The following is a 7,743-nucleotide window of genomic DNA, read 5'->3' as shown; positions in this document are numbered from 1 at the left end:
TGTATTAAGGATGTTGCCAGTGTCAGAGCTGAGTTGGGTTTGCAGGGATGTAGAACTGGTTGACATACCCTGTGTTCTAATTTGCATGAGACATAGAGCTCTGTGAGAAAGAGCTTGAACTCAATTCAGATTTATAATTATAGTTCAGATTTATACAGTCCTGATAGATAAACTTGGTGGTACTGAGAAAAAGCCACATTGCATAGGAGCAAGAAGGCCTCCTGTTTGGAGTTAACCTTCAAAACTGAGACTAGAACCTGTGTCCTGATCTCCAAATATCTGATTTTTCAACTTTTTATGTGGGATTCTGGCTAAGTCCATACTCATTTAATTACTGTTGTCAAATCTACATCTTCACATTTAACTTTCCTTTATAAAACTGCAACAATGATATGGAATCAGAATCTTTGAAATAAAATCTTTCTGTGTTAATCCTGCCAAGAGGTTTATTTTTGGTTCATTTTCCTTTTTTGGAATTGTGTGTGAAAATCATGACTATATATATGCTGTTTGATAATGAAAATAAGGGTGATGATTTTAAACCATTGTGTGCCTATCTCTACCACAATAAGAATATCGTCTGCTACAGTAGAAGGTTATTAATAAGTGAGCTTATATAATAAATGCTTATTGTGCATCACGGCAGCTGGTCTCCAGAAATGGCGGTCAGTAAACTGGCTTGCAGGTATTCGTGCCTTTTTGTAGTCCCTTCAAACGTTGAATCTGGGCTGACCTTGTTTCATTTTAATGACTAGAACGTGGTAGAAGTGATGGTATGCCAATTCTGGTCTTAAGCCTTAAGAAGCCTGGTAGCTTCCTCTTTTGGTTTTTGGAAGATCTAAGCCGCCATGTAAGAAGTCTGGCAATCCTGCTGGAAAGACCACATGGAGAAACCTTATGGTGAGTGAGAGGGCCTGAAACTGTCGAGAAAGAGAGAGAAGGAGAGGGAGAGAGATTGATTTAGCTGGGAGAGAGAGTGAGAGAGAGAAATCAATTGATTCAGCTGTTCCAGAGACCCACTGAGCCCGGACTTCAGCCATCTCTGTGAAGGGGCCACACAGCCTGGGCCATTTAGTCCAGCCAAGCCCCCAGATGACAGCAGCCCAAAGATTGTTGTATGTTTAACAGTCACAGTCCTTTTGAAACACTGTCCTTTTTTTTTTTTGTGGTACGTGGGTCTTTCACTGTTGTGGCCTCTCCTGTTGCGGAGCACAGGCTCCGGACGCGCAGGCTCAGCGGCTGTGGCTTACGGGCCCAGCCGCTCCACGGCATGTGGGATCTTCCCGGACCGGGGCACGAACCCGTGTCCCCTGCATTGGCAGGCGGACTCTCAACCACTGCGCCACCAGGGAAGCCCTAAACACTGTCCTTTTAAACACAGTCCTTTTTTAATACAACTGTCTCCAAACATCTTTTTAAATTTTGTTCTTATTGTTGATAGTTCTTTGTGCTTATCAAGGTTTCATGGAGTCATATTCTTTTTCTGAGCCATTTCTCAGCCCCAAGACTGTCTTATTTGGCCTTTGTTGCACAGAGTATTTTCAAATTTTATCTGAAGTTGAAATGAGAAACAGTTGTAGCTTTCCAGGTGGCAACTCCTAGGATTTCTGGGTTCTCTATTTTCCCTTGTATCATGCTTGTAGATAGGCCTGTTCTTTTCATGAGCTCACCTTTTTTGTAGAATCTTGTTAAATACAGCTAGGAATGACGAGAGTACACTAGTAACATTTTGTTTTGCATTCTCTTCACCCAAAGCCATAAATTTATTAGGCTTATTACCTGCTGTTTAAGTTATTGCAGGTGAAAATTTCACCAAATATTTGATCCTTGCATAACACGGGTCACCATTTTTCTAGCTCCGAATAATAGTTTCCGTGCCACCTGCTATCTGGTGCAGAAGATAGGGCCACATAGCAGCACCCCACTTCTAGGTACCAATTTCTGTATTAATCAACTTTGCTCCAGTAACAATATCTTAGGGGCTTGCAACAACAAAACATTTATTTCTCATTCACATGGCTTGTATCCTGTAGTCAACTGTGGCCCTACTCCAAGTGTCTTCTCATTCTGGATCATGTTAAAGGAGAAGTACCTCTATGAGACAGTCCCATTTCCCATTCTTATGGAAGAGGAAAAGATCAAGAGCCCTGGAAGAAGCTCCTGATGCTTCATAAAGCTTCTGTTTAGGTGTGGCATACATCGAGTTACCAAAACAGGGTAAGTGGCCTAGCCCAGTGCCAGTGAGGTGAGGGGGTATGCTCCCTCTGCAGGAGGAATGGCAAGCCATATAACAGTAGTAGGTCATCCCTTCAGAAGGAAGAGGGTAGTGAATAATGCAAGCAAAATACCATCCACCATAAACATGTGTATGTATTTCTTTTGCTCATATTTTCACTTCAGACAGTTACTCTGTTGGACCCAGCCTTTTTGTTCTTTGATTTACCTGTTACCCTGATCAGTCATGCTATATATAGGTGTTAACTTTGCTCTTTTTTTAATTTTTAAATTTTATTTTTTTAAATTGGGGTTGACATATAGCATTATATTAATTTCAGCTGTACAACATAATGATTCAAATTTTTATATACTGCAAAATGATTACCACAGCAAGTCTAGTTAACATCCATCACCATACATAGTTACAAAACTTTTATTTCTCCTTGATGAGAACTTTTAAGACATACACTCCTTAACAACTTTCAAATATGCAATACAGTATCGTTAAATATAGTCAGTCACCATGCTGCATATTATATTCTCATGATTTATTTATTTTATGACTGGAAGTTTGTACCTTTTGACCACCTTCATCCATTTTGCCTATCCCCCACCCCCACCTCTGGCAACCACCAGTCTTTTCTCTGTATCTGTGAGCTTGCTGTTTTTGGTTTTTAGATCCCACATATAAGTTAGATCATTTGGTATTTGTCTCTCTCTGTTGGACTTATTTCACTTAGCGTAATGCCCTCAAGGTCCATCCATGTTGTCACAGATGGCAAGATTTCATCCTTTTTTACATCTGAATAATATTCCATTGTGTATATATACCACGTCGTCTTTATTCATTCATTCATTGATGGACACTTAGGTTGTTTCTATATCTTGGCTGTGGTAAATAATGCTGCAATAAACATATGGGTACAGATATCTTTTTGAGTTAGTGGTTTTTTCCTTTGGATAAATATGCAGAAGTGGAATTGCTATGCCATGTGGTAATTCTATTTTTAATTTTTTGAGGAACCTCTATTCTGTTTTCAATAGTGGCTGCACCAAATTGCATTCCCACCAACAGTACACAGGGTTCCCTTTTCTCTGTATGCTCACCAACACTTGTTATTTCTTGTCTTTTTGATAATAGCCATTCTAGCAGGTATGAGTTAATAATCTCATTATGGTGTTGAGTTGCATTGCCTTCATGATTAGTGATGGTGAGCACCTTTTCATGTATCTGTTGGCCAGCTGTATGTCTTCTTTGGAAAAATGTCTGAATGTTCCTCTGCCCATTTTTTAATTGTTGCATTGTATGAGTTCTTCATATATTTTGGATATTAACCCCTTATCAGGTAGATGATTTGGAGATATTTTCTTTCATTCTGTAGATTGCGATTCCATTTTGTTGATGATTTCCTTTGCTGTCAACTGCTGCATTCTTGTTTCTCAATTCTCTACTTGCTTGCAGCTGCCTACTCCCATTTCAGACTTGCTCATATCTGCCTTCTGGATTGTGAAACCATCAGCTTTGCTCTAACTATCCCTGCTCTCCTACTACTTCTCCAATTCTGATATGTGAGGAAAAAAAACCAAAGCCTTTGAAAATTCCAACTTTAGATTAACTATACACTAATGATCAAATTATTGTGCAGTTTTACTTGAAGCATGAAAAATTAGCTACCTTTGGTAGCTAGGACTAGAAGATTCTATTCTATTATTATATCTGAGAACTTTGGTAAACTACTCAATATAATTTATCATTGGAAGTTAAATTCTGATTTAGAAGAGACAGTCACTTCTCTTATAATTCTGGATAGGATAAACATGGTCTTCTTGGAGAGTTAATTTTACTTGATAAAAACCTTTTTTGGATTTTTATTCTTTTGAAAGGTTTTATTCTGATGTGGAAGAATGTCTTTAATACACTGTTGAGTAAAGAAAGTACATTTCTTGGGGCTTCCCTGGTGGCGCAGTGGTTGAGAGTCCACCTGCCGGTGCGGGGGACACGGGTTTGTGCCCTGGTCCGGGACGATCCCACATGCCGCGGAGCGGCTGGGCCCGTGAGCCATGGCCTCTGAGCCTGCGTGTCCGGAGCCTGTGCTCTGCAACGGGAGAGGCCACAACAGTGAGAGGCCCGTGTACTGCAAAAAAAAAAAAAAAAAAAAAAAAAAAAAAGAAAGTAAATTTCTGATCAATGTTACAGAACGGTTCAATTTATATATGGTTTTTTTCTGTGCACATACAAAAATATGTATATATAAAGGTATCTATATATCTATTTGTCTGTTGATACATACTATACTGATAAGTGTGTTTCTAGGGAACAGGGATGGAAGACTTTTATTTTTCCTTTATATAATCTTGTTATATTTAAATTTTTACAAGTATATATTATCCTGTCAATAAAAAGAAAAAAAGAAAGCACAAAAGTCACTAAAATTTTGTTGCCGATGTAAAAGTAAAATCTGTGAATTCTTTTTGTGTGTCAGTAAATCTCATTTTATGAAAATTTAGAAAGAAGAACATTTCCATGCATAGTGAGTTATTGGGAAGCTTACTTTGCGTGTATTTTGGGAATGTGGAGTTAGTTGTACCGCCTGCCGGAAGGCATGGTGGCTACTGTAGCAGGGAGCAGTAATGCTGACACGTCCTGAGAGGGCTGGTTGTATTGATCTGCAAGACTCCCCTGAACATGTGCAAAACCAGGACAGCCAGTTCTTTTGAAAAGCAAGTGCGTCGTCTTTCTAAGCAGTGTTTTTTATTTGTTTGTTGTTTATGTTTTTTGGCTTCTCAAATTGGTTCAATTTCCTGCCGTGATTGTGCTCTTTCACATATTTAGTTCTGTTAAATTCTCTTTCTCTACCGTGATTTTTTTTCAGTTACCCCCAACTAGCAGAAATTATGGTTTTAAAAATAATTATTCATGTCAGCATTTATGTTCCTTAAAAATAGTGCGTTTAAAATTGTATTTCCTTAAGGAATATGAATTGGTGGTTAAAATAGTGATAGCAATAACAATAATAGAATAGCTAACATTTACTGAGAGCTTACTATTTGCCAAATACTGTTCTAAGTGCTATACATGTATGAACTCATTTCATCCTCCAGACAATCCTGTTAGGGAAATGATTCACATTTTATAGACGTAGAACCTGAAGCATAGAGAAGTTAAGTAAGTTGCCCTACCATACCTAGCTTGAAACTAATGAAAATATGTTAAATAGAAATTCTGACCAACCTAAAATCATTAAGGGCAGTGACAGAGATTGCCTTGTGCTCCCCACAATGGCCTTCACTGTGACCATGATTATGATAGATAGCAACACTCCCACTTCACTAGGGAATCTGCTAAAGGAGAAAAGCCAGCCTACAAAGTACATATTTAAGACACAAGTCTGCAATTTCAGAAAAAAAGACCGGGTTAGAAGCAATACAATGAAGTCACTACCACAGACAAACAAACAAACAAACAAACAAAAAATGCTTTAAACTCCCTCCAAGGTCATTGTCAGAATATCTTTGGAGGGTAAAGTTCATTTAATAGGGAAAATTTGGAGAAGCCCAATCGAACAGATGGATGAAAGAGTGCAAGAAAAGGCAGCCAGGCTGAAAATGACAAATTTTACTTTGCTCGAAAGAGTATTTGGATGAGAAACTGAAATTAACCACATTCTTTATCTTATTATTGTATTATGGCATGAATTTAATAATTTGGCCAAATTTTTTGTTTTTTTCTTTACTATATTTATTATGTTGATATCTGGTAAGACATTTAAATTGTTCTATTTCTAGGTGGTAAAATAACTGGTAAAGAAATTTCCTACACTTACAAGAGTCTCATTAAGAAGCACGTTTTGTGCTGAAAAAATAAATATATACACAGTGAGAAAATCTTTCAGAGGCTAAATTTCGGGGGAAATATCCAGCATCAGATTCTATCTTGGATTGACTGTTTGCATAATGCACAAGGCTACACTCATTATCTGTTCTTACAGCACATAACAATGATGTGATTAGAGTTTCTGGAACGGTAACTAATTATGTTAGCTGCTATTTCACATTATATCCTATATTAGGAAGATTATTTTGGCAAGAGATTCATAGTTTCTCAAAGTTCAAATTGTTTTAATTTTGATATATTTATTTGGGGGAAGGTAAATTCTAACATTAAAACATTATAAATGTTTTATGGAGAGCATGTGGTATGTTGTCAAAAATGTTTATTTGAAACTTATAGATTGGCCTTGTTCTCATTTATCATAATCACTCGAAAGATAAAAAATAATTAAGAGTTGACATGTTTGCTTTTTGATATTAGTTGCTGTTAAAGTTACTCTTGGGAGTAATATTTTATCTTTGAATCAAACTGTAAATAACAGATGAGACAAATGGAGACTGTCTTTTAAGTGATAAGGCATACTTATTCTATTCTTACAGTGTTTTTCCTATAATACATGTAAAGCAGTAACTGGAATGATTAATTACTTTTGATTTAGTGAATGAAGGCATGGCAATTAAGCAGAAAGGCCTCAGTATTTAATATTTATTATCCTTCTTCTTATGTGTTAATTCCCTAAATGAAAACTGAACCATCTATAGTTGAATTTTCCTCCAATTTTTTCCTCCTTTTGTTCTGGTATTAGTGGGCCTACACTTTCAATATTAATACTAATTATGGATTATTATTAGATATAAACAATATCATACGGCATTTAAGAATACGTCTGATTTCTTTTTATAGATTTCCTTGTCTGTCCTACTCCATCAATGGTAGCTTGTATTGTCAGCTGTAGTTTAATGTAAATATCTCCCTAGCTAGACTATAAATAATGTTATTTGAGGAAAGGGATAATCCTTTGACTATTTTATATTCTCAGCGTCTAACTCAACATTTGATTGTTTAAGATAGTTTTAGCAAAGTTACCTTTATAAAGATTCAAGGAATTTTTAAAATATTAAATTTGTGCGTATTCTACTAAGTTTGAGTCTCCAAATGTAGAGAAAATATTTTGAGACTGTTAAAAGCCAATGAATTAATTTTATCAGCATATCATTCTTCAGCAAGATACTTTGATTATTGCTGATTTTTCTTCTGAGATAAAATACTCTATTGATTTTAAGAAGAAGAAAACAGAATATGTAAAACATTTATGGTATGATATGGAAACATATTTTTCTGTATCTTCATGGGTCATTATTGTTCACCTAGATATCTTTAAAAATTTTTAAATTTACCTTCTAGGTACTTATTTTTCTTTAATACAATTATGAATGCGGGTGGGCTTGTTGCTCAGAGTGGTTTCAATTTTTTAATTGAAAAAAGAAGAGATAAATAAAAGAATAATAAAATGTGCTTTGATGTAAATTTTTTTAAAATGGAGAATTAAATGCATCATATTGGGTTAAATAAATACCAAGTATTAAATAATTTATAGCAGATATCTGACCAAAATATATGGAAGCAGGAGGACAGATCACACAGGAGGATAGAACACTGCTTCTTATTATGGAAACAGGTAAAACTTCATGTAG

This window comes from Neophocaena asiaeorientalis, unplaced genomic scaffold (assembly GCF_003031525.2).
Source record: "Neophocaena asiaeorientalis asiaeorientalis breed wild unplaced genomic scaffold, Neophocaena_asiaeorientalis_V1.1 scaffold96, whole genome shotgun sequence".
In the NCBI taxonomy this organism is placed as follows: Eukaryota; Metazoa; Chordata; class Mammalia; order Artiodactyla; family Phocoenidae; genus Neophocaena; species Neophocaena asiaeorientalis.
This window is presented reverse-complemented; position numbering follows the sequence as displayed.